We start from the raw sequence: 17,151 nt of genomic DNA, 5'->3' as shown, positions 1-17,151 counted from the left end.
AAAAATAGGGGCGCCCAGAGGCACATGGGTGGCTCAGTCCAAAGAGTGTGTGACTCTTGATCTCAGGGTCATGAGTTGGAGCTCCATATTGGGAGTAGAGATTACTTAAATAAATTGAAAGGAAGGAAGGAAGAAGAAAAAGAAAGAAGAAAGAAGAAAGAAAGAAAGAAAGAAAGAAAGAAAGAAAGAAAGAAAGAATAAAGACGTTGGGCAGCCTGGGTGGCTCAGCGGTTTAGCACCGCCTTCAGCCCAGGGCCTGATCCTGGAGACCCTGGATCAAGTCCCACGCCAGGCTCCCTGCATGGAGCCTGTTTCTTCCTCTGCTTGGGTCTCTGCCTCTCTCTCTCTCTCTCTCTCTCATGAATAAATAAATAAAATCTTTTTTTTTAAATAAATAAAATCGGGCAGCCCTGGTGGCTCAGCGGTTTAGCGCTGCCTTCAGCCCAGGGCCTGATCCTAGAGACCCGGGATCGAGTCCCATGTCGGGCTCTCTGCATGGAGCCTGCTCCTCCCTCTGCCTGTATCTCTGCCTCTGTGTGTGTGTCTCTTATGAATAAATAAATAAAATCTTTAAAAAAAAAATAAAATAAATAAAATCTTAAAAAATAAAAATAAAAATAAAGACGTTAAGGAAAGAGGCTGACAGGGTTTGCTTGTTCAGACAGGACTGTGATAATTTATTGAGGTCATTAAGTCCAACGTTCTCAGTTTTGAAGATCCCCAGGCCCTGTTTTGCTATTTTGTGAGTGATTGCTCAGACTCACGGTGGGAGCTACTGGTAACCAAACTCCTAAAAGACTGATGTGATAGCCAGCTGCCAATCTGTAGTGTTTCAGTGAGAATATAACGCCAAGACCAGGTGGTCAGCATGGTCTCCCTCAGGGCAATAGCTGTGAAGTGGTGGGAAGCACAAGGTAAACAAGGGTAATGGAACACAGAGACCAGGATTTCTGAGGTCAGGATCTGAGAGGTTGAGAAGCCCTTCATTATTGTGATGAAGTGAAAATTCAGGTTACAAAACAGTATGTACAGTAAAAACCCAGCTTTGTTTAAAGATAAAATTAAACCTGGAAAAAGCATGTATGATAATGATGCCAGCAGTTATAATCTCTGGGTCATGTATGCTGTTATGGACAATTTTTCTTTTTCTTTTTTTTTCACTTTAACATTTTCCACAAAATAATTACGAGTTCCTTTTGAGGAAATAAAATAAAGGATGAATTAACTATCCTCTATTAGAAACTTTGTTAAATAAATCATGATAGTCCATATGGAATGGTATGCCCTCATTAAAACTATGTTATACAAAAGTTTTTAATGCTTAGGGAAAGAACAGTTAATATTTATGAGGTGCCTACTGTGTGTGAAGCACCATTCTAAGTGTTTTCTGTGTCTGAATTATCTTAATCTTGTACTGAGCCTGCATGATAGGTGAGAAACCTGAGGTGGAGAAACGTTTAAAAAACTTGCCCAAGGTCACACGACTGGATCCAAGGTCAGTTTCATTTTCTGTAAAATGAGTTCCCTTCCTGACATTATCTCATCAGGTTGATACGTGAATTAAAGGAGAAAATGAATATAAAGAAAAAAATCCAGAGTCCAGAACAGAGGCCAGCAAACTTCCATTTGGCCCCCAGGCCAAATCCAGCCCTGCCACCTTTTTTTTTTTTTTAATTATTTTTTTAATTGAAGTATGATTTTTTTAAAAATATTTATTTATTCATGACACACACACACACACACACACACAGAGGGGGCAGAGACACAGGCAGAGGGAGAAGCAGGCTCCATGTAGGGAGCCTGATGTGGGACTCGATCCGGAGACTCCAGGATCACACTCTGAGCCGAAGGCAGATGCTCAACCGCTGAGCCACCCAGGGATCCCTAATTGAAGTATAATTAACTTACAGTGTTATATTAATTTCAGGTGTACAATAGCATGATTCAACAATTCTATACATTACTCAGTGCTCATCACAGCATGTGTACTCTTAATCCCCTTTATTGGTTTCACACTGGCCTTCCCCTGCCACCTGTTTTTGTGTGACCCATGAGCTAAGAAATGTTTTCACACTTTTAAATAGTTCTAAAAAATTTGAAAGGAGGGACACCTGGGTGGCTTAGTTGGTAAATGTCAGACTCTTGGTTTTTGTTTTTTTTTTATTTTTTTTTTATTATTATTTATTTATGATAGTCACAGAGAGAGAGAGAGAGGCAGAGACATAGGCAGAGGGAGAAGCAGGCTCCATGCACCGGGAGCCGGATGTGGGACTCGATCCCGGGTCTCCAGGATCGCGCCCTGGGCCAAAGGCAGGCGCCGAACCGCTGCGCCACCCAGGGATCCCAGACTCTTGGTTTTTGGCTCAAGTCATGATCTCAGGGTCACGGGATGGAGCCCAAGTAGGGTTCTGCACTCAGCTCCTCAGAGTCCTCTTGAGGTTCTTTCCCCCTTCCTCCCTCTTCCCCTTCATTCCCCCCTCAACAAGTGACCTCTCATAAATAAATAAATAAATAAATAAATAAATAAATAAATAAATAGAAATATTTTTAAAATTTTTTGAAAGAATTATATTGTATGACATCTGAAAATTATATGAAATTCAAATCTAAGTGTCCAAAAAAAGTTTTATTGAGACACAGTCAAGCTCATTCATTAAGCTTGTACTCATTGCCCATGGATACCTTTGTGCTTTTCTGTGATGAGTAGTTGCAACAAGGTATGAACTACAAAGCTTAAAATATTTACTTTCTGACCTTTGACAGAAAAAGTTTGCCAAAAGCCCCAGTTGAGGCCCAGCAGTGATATAATAGTTATATGAAGAAAGCCATTTATTAATCGGTTAACACAGCAGTCTCCAACTCTAGCCACCCTCAGAACCTTCCTTAGGCGCCCCATTGCCCTTCCTAACCATTAACCTTCACAATTGTAGCTTAGACTGTGGCAAAGCAGGTATGAAGTTTGTATGTTCAAGTGCAACTGTGTCTCGTATGTTCAGGTTTACATATATCTTATTTAATTTCCTCAGCAGTCCTATGACAGTGGTATTATGGTCCTAGTTTTACAGATGAGGAAACCAAGGCCCATAAAATTTAGGTAACTTGCAGAAAATCCTATAGTTTTGGAAGTGGCAGTAATAACAGTTCTCCGAAGCAGGTTCAGTGAGTAATCTCTCCGTACACACTGCCTCTCTTGCTTTGTTTATTCTACTCTATATGACCCTTGGTCACTTCCTGTTTGGGGCGTGCACCCCAATCCCACACAGAAATCAAACATCAGTTTTACATCTACCAAGATGAATGGCTAATTCTCCGGCCAACTACAATTCACCAAAGGGTAAAAGCTCACCTCAGTGACTCCTTCCGCTCCTTGGTAACATTTTAATCCCAGTATATTGCAACACTGTTCTTCTGGAACCTACATTGTTGTCTTTTGTTGAGGGTCTCTGTTTGTGGACATTCTCTCTGGGAAGAGAGCACAATGGCAGGTTGATGGGAATTTCTATTTGGACAGGTGTGACTCTATTAAAATCACACTGTGCAGACTTTCACCTTTTCACAGGGCACTTGTGTAATCATGCAACTGTTCATTTTTACAAAATGAAAAATGTTTCTTCCTTTGTACCCTTGCATTTGGGGGCCTCATGCTGGCCGATAATGTCAATTTGTAGCAAATAAAAGACCCATAGATAATGTGAAATTCAATGGTTCAGTGTTTATTTACACCCAGTTTATTAGTAAACCTTGGTGCTATTTTTTGTCTTCTTTCTTGTAGCATCTAGACTTATTTTGTCTCTATTTTTGAAGTCCTTTTTAGACTATTACTTCAATTCATTCTTTTCCCTTCTGGGCACATTTAATTTCTCTTCCGTTGAGCCCATCCCCATGCGGCCACTCGGAAGCCAGGGCAGGCCAAGGGGAGAGCGTTGGGTTCATTTGCTGCACCGGTTTTGAAGCAAAGACTTCCAGTGACTGTGCTCTCAGGAAGTATGCACAGTACCTCTGGGGGCCCAGGTTCAGCTGAAGGTGTCTTGCTAAGTTTCTGCTTTCCTGGACTTGCAAGTTTTAAATAGTAAATGATTTTAAGGAGCCTCATTAGCAAAGGCATATTTTACCTCCTTTCCTATCATCATCATAATAGAGGATTCAATCAGGTTTAGTTTTTCAGCCAGGTGCCTACGGAAGCTGCCTCATTTGTTTGGCTTTGTTTTCACGAAATCCCTTGTCAACTGTGTTCCCAGCGTCAGGGAGCTAATCCTGCCGCTCTGTCAGATGCATGGTAGACAAAGGCCACTAACACAAAGTCTCCGCAATGAGAACGGCGGAGGATCTATTAATGTGTCAGTTGCCTGTGAATTATGGCCAAGATATTTGCCCAACATATGGCACAAGGTTATCACGTTGTAAAAGCAACTCATTTGAAGCCAAACATCCATGCACACACACAGACGCTCATAACTACTTAGTGGTCTAAAAACATTATGCCCAAGGACAAGTATTCTTGGGGATTTGAAGCAAGCCCTAAGTAATAGTCGAGTTGATCGGTTGGGAGTTTATTGCTTTCCATAGGATACAAATAAATTGGAGATAAAATAAAATCAGAGCCGCTTTCAAGGATAAAGTAGAAAAACAACCCCATTTAGCTCTAATCCTCAATTAGAACTGAGGGGCGTCATCCAGGGGCAAGGAAGAGTTCTACAACCCGAGTCCCATTTTATCCATGAGGACATTTCAATGGAAAAGAACAATGCGATGTCATGGGGACCAGTGTCACCTGGCCTTCTGTCAAACGGGGCCAGGAAGTTTGGGTCTTAACTTTGCAGAATCAGAATCTTAAATTAGTCAGCAGCCCGAACAGGACTCAAATACTAGCTCACTAACAAAGCTCAAAGATGGGAATGTAAAAAAATAGAATGCCAAAAAAAAAAAAAAGAATGCCAAATTATCCATTTCCCATGAAAAACAGAACTGCCCAACTTCAAGGGTACTGAGTCAGCCTAATCAAAGAACTGTCCCCCCCTGCCAGTAAGAGAGGCCCATAGTGTGAGCCAAAGCCCACACTGGGTAAGTTCCGTGGGGGACTGTGCTTGCCAGGTAGAGAGCAGGGAAGTGGGCACAGCGGAGCAGGTGCAGTGGCATCGCTTTCTCCTTCCAAAGTCCTGGACTAGATTTTGAAATCCCACAGGGAGTCACCCATAGCCTGAAGCAGGTCAAAAGGTTTAGGGAGCTTTTATGACAAAAGGCCATGCAGAGTTCGGATAAGGGTCCCTGTGCTACTTTCCTGGGGCTGGTGCAACAGAGTACCCCCAACTGGGTGGCTTAAAATAACAAATTTCTTCTTCTTCTTTTTTTTTAAAGATTTTATTTATTTATTCATGAGAGACACACAGAGAGAGGCAGAGACACAGGGAGAAGCAGGCTCCATGCAGGGGGCCTGATGCGGGACTTGATCCTGGGACTCCAGGATCATGCCATGAGCTGAAAGGCAGGCGCTAAACCGCTGAGCCACCCAGGGATCATATTTTTTTCATGATTCTGGAGGCTAAAGGTTCAAACTCAAGGCATCAGCAGGGTTGGTTCCTTCCCAGAGCGGGGGGGGGACAACTTGTTCCTTGCCTCTCTCCTCGCTGCTGGTGACAACTGGCAATCCTTGGCATCCCTTGGCTTATAGATGTGTCACTCTAATCAGTCTCTGCCTCCTTCTTCACAAGGTGTTCTCCCTGGTAAGGATTTTCCTGTTGCCCACACTCTAGTCAGGCTCAACTAGTCAAGCCTGAACTCTCTTCTCAACTAGGCATAGACTTTCTGAGTTCCATCTCCTTCCATGCATCACCCAATTTTAGCCAGAATTCCCTACCCTTAATATATCATTGAGTTCATCATCCTCCACCACCCCCAACCCCAACTCCAGGTAAGGTCTGCTCACCCTGGCCTGCCTGTGGCAAGGATGTCGTTAGGTTAGCTTGGCAAAAAAATCCCCCCTTACCTCTGATGTTCCCTCTTACTGATTTTCCATCTACAGACACCCACCCTGCTCCCTGGCTATAAATTCCCAATTTCCTTTATTGTGTGTTTGGGGTCAAGCTTAATCTCTCCCCCCCCCCAAAAAAAATCCCATTGCAGTGGTCTCTACAGCTATTGCAATAGTACCCCTTAAAAATCTGCCTTACTATTGTTTAACAAGTATCATGAATAATATTTTCTTATAGACAAAAGCTGGGACATCTAGGTGGTTCAGCGGTTGAGCATCTGCCCTTAGCTCAGGTTGTGATCCTGGGGTCTTGGGATTTAAGATTCTGATTCCACATGAGAAGCCTGGTCCTCCCTCTGCCTATGTCTCTGGCTCTCTCAGTGTCCCTCATGAATAAATAAAATAAAATTTTAAAAAGATAAGTTATATTAGATGAATGGCTCATACTACTCCACGGTGACCCCCTTCTTAATGAATAACACCTACAGTGCCCTTATTCCCAAATAAGATTGCATTCTGAGGTACTGGGAGGTGAAGACCTCAACATCTCTTTTCCAATTCAACTCATAAAGGTCAGCTCACTGCTGCACATAAAACATAGTGTAGTAGACATTCTTTTTTTTTTTTTTTTAATTTATTCATGAGAGACACACACAGAGAGGCAGAGACGCAGGCAGAAGAAGGCTTCCTCCAGGGAGCTCCAATGCAGGACTCAATCCCAGGACCCCAGGATCACGACCTGAGCCAAAGGCAGATGCTCAACAACTGAGCCACCCAGGTGTCCCTGTAGTAGACATTCTAATGTCACCTCATCCACTTTTATCCCCTTTTCTAGTAGTGTTCCTCCTTTTCCTTCTTTTTTTTTTTTTAATTTTTATTTACTTATGATAGTCACACAGAGAGAGAGAGAGAGAGAGGCAGAGACACAGGCAGAGGGAGAAGCAGGCTCCATGCACCGGGAGCCCGACGTGGGATTCGATCCCGGGTCCGCAGGATCGCGCCCTGGGCCAAAGGCAGGCGCCAAACCGCTGCGCCACCCAGGGATCCCTCCTTTTCCTTCTATAGAGAGTATTCCCCAGCACTCCAAACCCAGGATTCCATAACCCTGGCCACAGAGGACTGAGATGTCACTCAAGCAGGGCATGTGGCTGGTCAACCAATACCCTTCCCTCAGATTTTTCTAAAGAGAGCTAATGGGGAAAGCCCTCCCGCTCTGGGATGTGGGGCTTGGGCACAGAACCCTAGACCTGCTGCAGCTATGTCCCCAAATACATGGAGAGAACTTGTCTGTAGAAAGAGAAAATGAAGCTGACAGGAGAGGAGCTGTGACAGAGGCAGAGAGCCAGAGCCAGATAGCTTAGGGGTTCCTGCTTCCAGCTCTCCCCATAGCTCAGCCCCGACTCTTCCAGGCTCACAGAATGAATCCAGCCCCTTTATGTTCCAACAAGTTTAAGTTCAGTTCTATGACTTGGAAGGAATGAAGTCCTGGGAGATACAAGTAGCAGAACAAAGACAAGAGACAGAGCTTTAAGCCCTTGAGGCTTTCCCATAAGGGAACCTCCTGAGGAGAGCCCCCAAGGAAGAGGACGTCCTCCCAGAGGAACAGAGGGGCTGAGTGGAAAAGAGAGGTGGACTCTGAGAAACACTTGGTGACACTTCGTGTGGCTGAGGCGTATGTCTTTACAGGGGAGCCACCGAATCAGGAATTTTGGTGTTAAAGCTCAGCTGGACTTTATTGTGCCCCCATGGGACCTGAAGATTTTTGAATTAGAAATGAGAAGGACTATCAAAAGACAGGTTGGTGAGTCTGGATCTACACAAGCTATATGATGTAAATATTTACTGGTATCAGGCTCTGATGTCTGTTTTCACAGTGTAATATGCCTATCAGGAGGATATTAATTTATTCATCTTTCAACAAATATTTATTAAAGACCTATTATGTCTCGGGCGCACTGGTAAGGATGTGTATACAGTGGTACACAAAAGACACGTGATTTTTGCTCCCATGGAGCTTTCAGTCCATGAGGGGAAAGATAATCAACAAATAAATATACTAGTAAATGTATGATTACAAATTATAGTATTATGAAGGAAGGTTATGAGAAGAAATTATGAGAGATCTACTTTATTTTTTTAAGACTTTATTTTTCAGTAACCTCTACACCCAGTGTGGCTCAAACTGACAATCCTGAGATCAAGAGTCACATGCTCTACTGACTGAGCCAGCCAGCTGCCCCCAGAGATCTGCTTTAGATCAGAAGATTTAGAAAGGCCTCTCCGAGGAAGGAGTATTGAGGCTTGCAGGTGAGTAGAAATTACCCAGGCAACAAACGTAAGGGGGAGAAATGAAAGGCAAGGCAAGACAAGGAAAGAGTATACCATGCAAGGGAAATAGTGTGTGCAAAGGTCCTAAGGCTAGAAAGAGCTTGATTAGAAATGAAGGCAAAGCATGGCTGAACTATAATAAAGGAGGGAAAAGAGAGGCTTGAAAGGAGCCTAGAGAGATAGACAACAGCCCTATGTAAGGATTCCAGATTCTATCCTAATTGCCACTATAGAAATTTCCACAATAGAAAGCCACTGAAGGACTTTAATTAATGTTCCAAATTACCTTAAAAAGAAAAAGAATTAATTGAGGACGGACAAGAGAGCAAAAAGAGACCTGTTAGGAGGTAATTTGCAACAGTTCAGAGGAGAGAGTATGGCCGCTTGGACTAGGTGGTGGCAGAGAAGCCTGGCTTTGAGCTACAGGTGGGAGGCAGACCTGATGGCGCCAGCCCTGGTGTGGGTACGGTAGGTAGGTGATGGAGAGGGGGCCATCAAGAATAACTTTCAGGTTCCTGGCTTGAGCTTCTGGCAGTTGGTACTGCCATTAACTGAATTGAGAAATAATGAAGAAAGATGTTGCAAGGAGAAGGGCAAGGAGGATCAAAGAGTGATTTTGGTTTTAACAAGTTAGGTAGAAGGTGCCTGTAGCCCTTCCAAGTGGAGATATTAAATACCTATTGGGTATGTAAGTCTCCTATGCTCTATGAAAGATCTGAGCTGATAGTACAAATGTGTGAACCACCTGACAAAAACAATAGGAATGGATGAGACTGCCTAAGAAAGGAACTTGAGGACCGAGATCAGAGGAACTCCTTACACTTAGTTGCTGGGTATAAGCCAAACGTGTTAACAGTGGAAACTGAAAAGGTGCTACCAGGCATTGGCAGAAAAACCAAGAGTGCAGTGTCACAGATTCCAAAGAGAGAGTTAGAAGCAGCCACTAATCATGTATATCAGCGGGTGAGAAGTCCAGTAGGATGAGGATGGAAATGTTTACTGGATTTGGCAAACAGAAGGGCTTTTGAGGACCTCATCAAGAGTTTCCCCAATGGAACTTTGAGGGCATAAGCTAGACTGGATGGGTTGAAGAGTGAGTGGGAGATGGGCAAAGGAGTAAGGATGTACGGTAGACAAGGCTTTCAAAATCTATATTTACTATGGGGAGCAGAGCAATGGGACAGTAACTCAAAGGGAATGTGAGGTCAACAAGGGCTTTATTTATTTATTTATTTTTAAAGATTTAATTTTATTTTTTAATTTTTTAAAAAGATTTTATTTATTTATTCATGAGAGACACACACAGAGAGAGGCAGAGATACAGGCAGAGGGAGAAGCAGGCTCCATACAGGGAGCCGGATGCGAGAACCACGCCCTGAGCCAAAGGCAGACGCCCAACCACTGAGCCAGCGTCCCAACAATGGCACAATTTAAAGAGGGGAGATGCCAATGCATGTGTGATTGTAAAAGGGAATCATTTCAACTAAGCAAGGGGATAAAGATAGGAGAGACTAAGGAGGAAACACTCTCCCTTGGACAGGGCTGAGGTGGGCAAAATCCACCTCCAGCTTCACTTTTGTGAAGCTTTTCTTGCTGATCCACAGCCTTCTTTACTCATGGACTCCCTCAGATTGACATAAGAATGCTTCACTTATGTTAAAATTTTTCATTTTCTTCATTTAAACTCTGAGCCAGGATCTTTAAAGGGGATAGCGTACCTCTGCGTTCTTCATTCCACTGCATTTTGATTTTACAGTTTAGCTCTTTGGAAAGTATGTCCATCTTTCTTACAATGAGAAATGTTCTGTCCGAATGTACCAACTCTATTCCATAGGCGACTGCCTAAGTGGCATGATTGGAGTAACCTAGTAAAATTTATCCTTGCCCCAAAGTATCATTTAGTAAGAAATAATAATAACTAAAGTATAGGAGTTACCTTTAATGTGCATCTTAATTTCACAGATATTACCTCATTTAACCTTCATAAGAGTTCTGTAAGGTAGGTTTTGTTATCTACATTTTTTAAAGAATTTATTTATTTTAAAAAAGAATTTATTTATTTGAGAGAGAGAGAACACGAGCAAGAGGGACAGATGGAGAGGGAGAGAGAATCCCAAGCTAAGTAGGGAGCTGCAGCAAGATGCAGGGAAGATCTCATGACTCTGAGCAGAAACCAAGAGTCAGATTCTCAACCAACTGATGCTCAACCCAGGCACCCCTTCCCCTTGTTATTATCTTCACTTAGAAATGAAGAAAGTGATGCCACCGGACACCTGGGTGGCTCAATGGTTGGGCTGCTGCTTTTGGCTCAGGGAGTGATCCTGGAATCCCTGGATCAAGTCCCACATCAGGCTCCCTGCATGGAGCCTGCTTCTCCCTCTGCCTATGTCTCTGCCTCCTCTCTCTGTGTCTCTCATGAATAAATAAATAAAATATTTAAAAAATGTGACACCAGGAACTGTTAATTGATTTGCAAGGTTTCATAGTTAATAAATGGCAGATCTTGGGTAGTTTCAAGAAAAACTCAAACAAAGCTGTAGTTGGATCTTTTCATGTATAGTTTCATGGACCTTGAGATTGATGTAGAAGATGAGATAATCACAGACGTTCTGACCACACTCCTCAGCTGTGAGTCCTAGGAACAGGAGAGGGAGGGAGAATGGAAGCACGGAAGCACCTAAATAAAGTTCGGCTCTGGGGGTGTCTGGCTGGCTCAGTTGGAAGAGCACACAACTCTTGATCTTGAGGTCATGAGTGAAAGCCCCATGTTAGATATAGAGATTACTTAAACAAGTAAATATTAAAAAAAAAAAAAAAGTTCAATTCTGAAAGACACTTCTGAGTGCCCTGAATTCATCACTTGGGGATCTTTCATAAATCAACTGTCATTTCACATAATTCAGCTCATGTCCTCACAAGTCAAAATAAGACTGCGAAACAACCTGGTTCCTGTGGACAATCAGATTGAAATCATGCATTTATCAACTACAATTAACCAGGAAAAGGCTTATATTATTCCTCTTCTTGTTCCAGCACAGAGAGTGGAGGGTCGAATAAGAGTTTCCCGCAACTTAATTTTCTGAGAATGGTGTTCGAAGTTGGGATGAGATAGTGGATATGAAACCCCCTTGAGAATAGTACTGCCCCGTTGCTGCGTGATGTATTCCTGTGGTGTTGGAAGGACAGTGGCAGCTCACTGCATCATCTCAGAGCTCAGGACCCCCCTACAGCGGTGGGGGGGGGGGGCAGAACACGTGGCTCCCATGTCACCCAGCTGCAGCACTCCAATTGCTGAATGGCCCATTGCTCTTCCATCACACCAAGATTCAGACAGAAGATGGACAGTGTCCTTTGGAAGCTGTAAAAACAGTTCAGAGACCCAAGTTGATTTGTTCTTATTTGTACTAACTAAACAAATGTTTTGGGAAATGTGACTGTGTAGGTAAGCTGTAGGACGACTCCACATACCCTTAGTGATAGACAAACTGAGAAGAGGTATCCCTTCCTCGGGAAATTGTCCTGATAAACTAAGTAGGCAAAAATGACAGTTCATAATGCAGTTTGAGTAAAATACCAGTATTTGGATTCAAAAGGGCCGGGGTACAATCCCATTTCTATCATTTACTAGCTGTGAGACTTTACTTCATTTCTCTTAAGTTTATTTTGCTCGGTGATAAGAAAGGCTATGAGAATAATAATGCTTCACTCACAGGAATAGGTAAAGAGATAAAGCAGATAAAAGGGATAATGTAGATAAGAGGTGCATGGTGCCTTCCATTGCAGGGGACAATATCAAATATTAATTTCCTCCCTCCTCCACCCCTAGCTTAGCCATTGGTCTGCAGGTGCAATTTAGATACCTTGAGAAGTATGAGGAATTGAGTGAGGTGTTGAAAATGGCTTTTCCGAGAGTGAATGAAGTGCCGGATATGGAGAACTGGAGAGTCCTGGGCTGCGTACTGGGGGCTTGGTGTCCTTGGGGCTGTAGAAAGCCATATGCTGATGTAGAAAGATTTGGACCGGAAGCTATGAAGCTTGTGCCACCAATCATTTCTGGCACATTAAATAAAGTCTGTCATATTGACTTCTAAGTTCAAGGTTTTAATTCACCTTGGAGGGCAAAGCATTTTGCAGCTAGATTCACTGCTTGGTTGTAGTCTCTTTCCTGAACTCATGTGCTTTTCATTTCTCAGAACCAGCTTATCGAGACTGAAGACTAATTCCTGTGCTGTTAACTTGTCTGGAGAAAACAAAGCCATTAATGATAGTTAACATATTAATTGCAGAAAGTGCTTCTTTAGGTTTCTGTTGGCAACAAGTTACCAGTCTAACAGAGTAAGTGAAGTGCATCCAGGCTCACTTGAAAACCTGGCCAGGCAGGATTTTTAATCTTCATACTTCAGGTTTTCATTATTACTGTTGCCAAAACGCCAAGCTTATAATTTACAAGTAGTACCCATGTGTCACTGGGAAAGAAACCCTAACCTAAAAATAGAAACGAAACTCAGGAAAACACCAACCCAGATGAATAAATCTTATGTCAAATGTAGAAAGCTCATAAACTGGTGCTCAAGGTTACACCAATTGTTTAAAATTTCAATGGTTTGAAACAAGTGCATTAACCAGTCAGCATGTCAATGCCTAGGGGAAAGTGACAGTTTTTTTCATGTTTCAGAAAATTTTTTTCATGTCATTTCTTGCTCTTTTTTCTTCTTCTGTCTAAATGATTACTCAGTTCTTAGGTAACAGGCTGTTTTTTCTATAAAGGTTAATATTTCTATTGGGATTACTTTTCCCTAAAGCATAGCACTTATGGGGCCAAGGCCATTGACCATTCCTATGTAGACCTCTGTTACATTGCCACACGCTGCATCCCTAACCTCAACCAGTTGTTGGAAATCCACGTGCCATTGTGAAGGGTAGGACAGACGTGAGAAGGATAGTTGTAAACCACTGACTCCAAGCCTTTTCTCTTTTCCCCACATACCCTAGCCAACCACCAAATCCTGCTAAGATTTTCTTAATTATTATTCTTATTTTACATTATCCATCCTTCCTTTGTTTGATGTGTCAACTTGGCTAGGCTATAGTACCTAGTTAGATTAATTAGTGTTTGATTAAGTGTGTACTGCTATGAAGATATTTTGTAGATGTGGTTAACATCTACAATCAGTTGACTTTAAGTAAAGAAGGCTATCTTTGATAATGTTGGTGGAGCTCATCCAATCAATTTAGAGTGTAGGAGAGGAAAAATTTTTTCCCTATCCTCTTAGGTCGAGGGCATGGGAGCTACAAATTAAACTGACAAAAGGCAGATTAACAGGAAGGGGGAAAATGGTGCTTATTTATTACACACTGTGTGTATAGCAGGAGACCTCAGTGATGAGTAATCAGAGCAGTGGTTAGAATTTGGGGCTTCTATACCATCTTAATGAGTGAAGGGGAAGGGAAGAAAGGCATTTATGGGAAACCAAAGACTTTCGGAAAGGTAAATGGGTTTTCAGGAGAAAAAACAAGAGATAAGAAAGTTTGTGATAATGTTTGTCTCCACAGGTATGAGTAGTCTTTCTGTTTCCTTCAGGGCTATAAAAAAGAAAAAAACCCTGTACAAGGGGTTTAGGGTAGGTTTTTATTCACTTTCTCCCTTCTGGGAATAGCTCTGCCCTGAAGAGGAATTGTTGGCAGCTGCGTTTCCCAGAAGTTGCTGTTGTTAGTCAGATAAGGGGAACTCTGTGGAAGCCTTTTTCTCTATTTGTTGAATCTCAAATATCTTCAGCTCATGATCGTCTTTACACCAGCTCTGGGGGCCCAAATGGGTGCCCCAAAAAGACTGTAAGAGCAAAAAGTGATGGCAGAAGTAATTCTCCCTCAAGACTGCAGTGTCAACTTTTGCTTCAGTTCCGAGTTTCCAGCCTATCCTACAAACTCTAGACTTGTCAGCCTCCACAAGCGCCTGAGCCAGTTTCCTAAATACATCTGTCTCTGTAGTTACATAGGTAAGAGATAGATTGATTGATCGATAGGTCTCTAGCTTGTCTATCACCTATCTATCATCTATTTATCTATCATCTAGCTAGCTAGCTATCATCTATCTCTATCTCCTATTGCTTCTGTTTCTATGGAGAACCCTGAAAGATACACATTGCCACTAGCCTAGTCAAAGATCATTGAAACTTAACTAGTCTTTGTATTTGAAGTGTGTCTCAGCTCCAAATATTTAAATCAATTTTAAGTTCATCTTCCTTTGGCTCCCCACCAAAGCCTACAGAACACAGCCCAGCTCATTTAAGGAGGCAATCTAGGCCCTCAGCAACTTGGCATACCCTACCAATCCAGCCTCATTTCCCAGCACCATTTTTTGTACTTTTTTTTTTTTTTTTTTAAGATTTGATTTATTTATGGGACCCCTGGGTGGCTCAGCGGTTTAGTGCCTGCCTTCAGCCCAGGGTGTGAATCTGAAGTCCCGGGATCGAGTCCCACGTCGGGTTCCCTGCATGGAGCCTGCTTCTCCCTCTGCCTGTGTCTCTGCCTCTCTCTCTTTCTGTGTCTCTCGTGAATAAATAAATAAAATCTTTTTTTTTAAAGAATTGATTTATTTATTCATGAGACACACACACACACAGAGGCAGAGACACAGGCAGAGGGAGAAGCACCATTTTTTGTTCTTGAAAGCTGGTTTCCTGGTTCCCAAGTATGCTGTGGACATTGTCACCTTCTCCTTAGCTGCTTTTTTTTTTTTATCACCCGTTTTCCCATGCCTTCATCTTTGCTTATACATGTCCTACAACTCTCCCAAGGTCCAAATTTTCTGACAAATCTTCTTTCATCCCTTATATGAGTTTCCAATTGCTGCTGTAACAAATTACCACAAACATAGTGACTTAAAAGAACACAAATTTATTCTCTTACAAATCTGGAGGTCAGAAGTAAAAAATCAGTTTCACTGGGCTAGATTGAGTTGTTGGTCAGCGTGGCTTATTGTTTCTGGATCCTGAAAGGAAATCTATTAACTTGTCTTTTTCAGCTTTTAATGAACACTTATATTCCTTGGCTTGTAGCCCCTTCTTCCATCTTCAAAGTCATCACTCCATGCTCTGCTTCTGTTTTTGTCAAATGGCCTTCTCCCTCCTATGGTAAATCTCCCTCTGCCTCCTGCTTCTAAGGACACTTTCGATGATAGGTGGGTCCATCAAGATTATCAGAATAATCTCTCTCTTTTTTTTTTTTCTTAAAGTAAGTTCTATGCCCAACATGGGACTTTGAACTCACGCCTCCAAGATCAAGAGCCACACGCTGTACCAACTGAGCCAGTCAGGCACTCCTAAACTCCCATCTTTTTTTATTTTTAAAGATTTATTTATTTATTTATTTATGATAGACATAGAGAGACAGAGAGAGACAGAGACACAGGCAGAGGGAGAAGCAGGCTCCATGCAGGGAGCCCAATGCGGGACTCAATCCCAGGACTCCAGAATAGAGCCCTGGGCCAAAGGCAGGCGCCAAACCGCTGAGTCCCCCAGGGATCCCTAAACTCCCATCTTAAAGCCCTTAATTTAGTCTCATCTACAGAGTCCCTTTTGCTATATAAGGTAACATTCATGGGTTCTGTGGGTTAGGATATCTTTGAAGGCGATTATTCAGCTTAGTACATTGTCTATTTTTTCTACTTACTTAACTCCAACCAGCATGGTTGATTGTTTAAACCACTCTCCAAAGTCCTCCCCACTTCTTTGTATCCATATCTTCTCTCCCACCTAGCCCAGTAACTTATTGTTTCTAGAACTGCTGAGTCCTCCTAGGCAGGAAAAATTAGGCAACTACAGATGATCACCACTACAAATTTATGATGTCCAGTCTCAGCTGAATCCTCAACCTCCTCAACAATCCTTTGAAAGCTCTCTCTCCCACTACTCAGTAATGGTTCCAAAAAAAAAAAAAAAAAAAAAAGTAATGGTTCCCTCACAATTCTCAATCTACTCAAGCGTGGGACTTTGACTCTTAAACAGACTAACTGGCTTCCACTTCATGGAGAAAAATCCAGGTCATTAAGCAACAGATATCTGATCTCTCCCATTCCTAAAAATGTGGCTTTATTTTCCACCATGGTTCCAACCTTCCCGTAAGTCTTAGAGGATGAGATAATCATTCTACTGCTCCAGACTCACTCATCCACCTTTGCTCCTGATTCTCTTCTGCATTGTTTTCCCCAGGACCTTACTTTATCAGATATGTTTTCTCTTTATCTCCAATTTCTTCTTCTCAACTCACTCATCCTTTTTTTTTTTTTTTTAAGATTTTATTTATTTATTCATGAGAGACACAGAGAGAGAGAGAGAGAGAGAGGCAGAGACACAGGCAGAGGGAGAAGCAGGCTCCATGCAGGGAGCCCAATGTGGGTCTCGATTCCAGGTCTCCAGGATCACGCCCTGGGCTGAAGGCAGTGATAAACCACTGAGGCACCCGGGGTTCCCTAACTCACTCATCCTTGAGTCTTAGCCCATGAGCATGATCAAGTTATTTACACAAGAAAACAAAACAAAACATATAAACAAAAAAACTTCCCTCGACCTTTCACCCCCTCTAGCTTCTACTCTTTCTCCTTCCCCTTCTCAGATTAGATCTGATTATCTTCTGCTCTAGACCTGTTTGCTTTCCAGTTTTCTTAATCTCAATTCTTGTGATCACCATCCAAATTAGAAACAGAGGTCTTATTCTAGACTTTGCCCTCTCTTTCATTTATATTCAGTCAATAACCAAGTACTTGTTGTTTTCCCTCCTTGAAATCTCCCCAGTCTGTCCTCTTTTGTTCATTCTTGTCCAATTTTGGTCCTTACTGACATTTTGCCTAAACTATA

This window comes from Vulpes lagopus, chromosome 21 (genome assembly GCF_018345385.1).
Source record: "Vulpes lagopus strain Blue_001 chromosome 21, ASM1834538v1, whole genome shotgun sequence".
Taxonomy (NCBI): domain Eukaryota; kingdom Metazoa; phylum Chordata; class Mammalia; order Carnivora; family Canidae; genus Vulpes; species Vulpes lagopus.
This window is presented reverse-complemented; position numbering follows the sequence as displayed.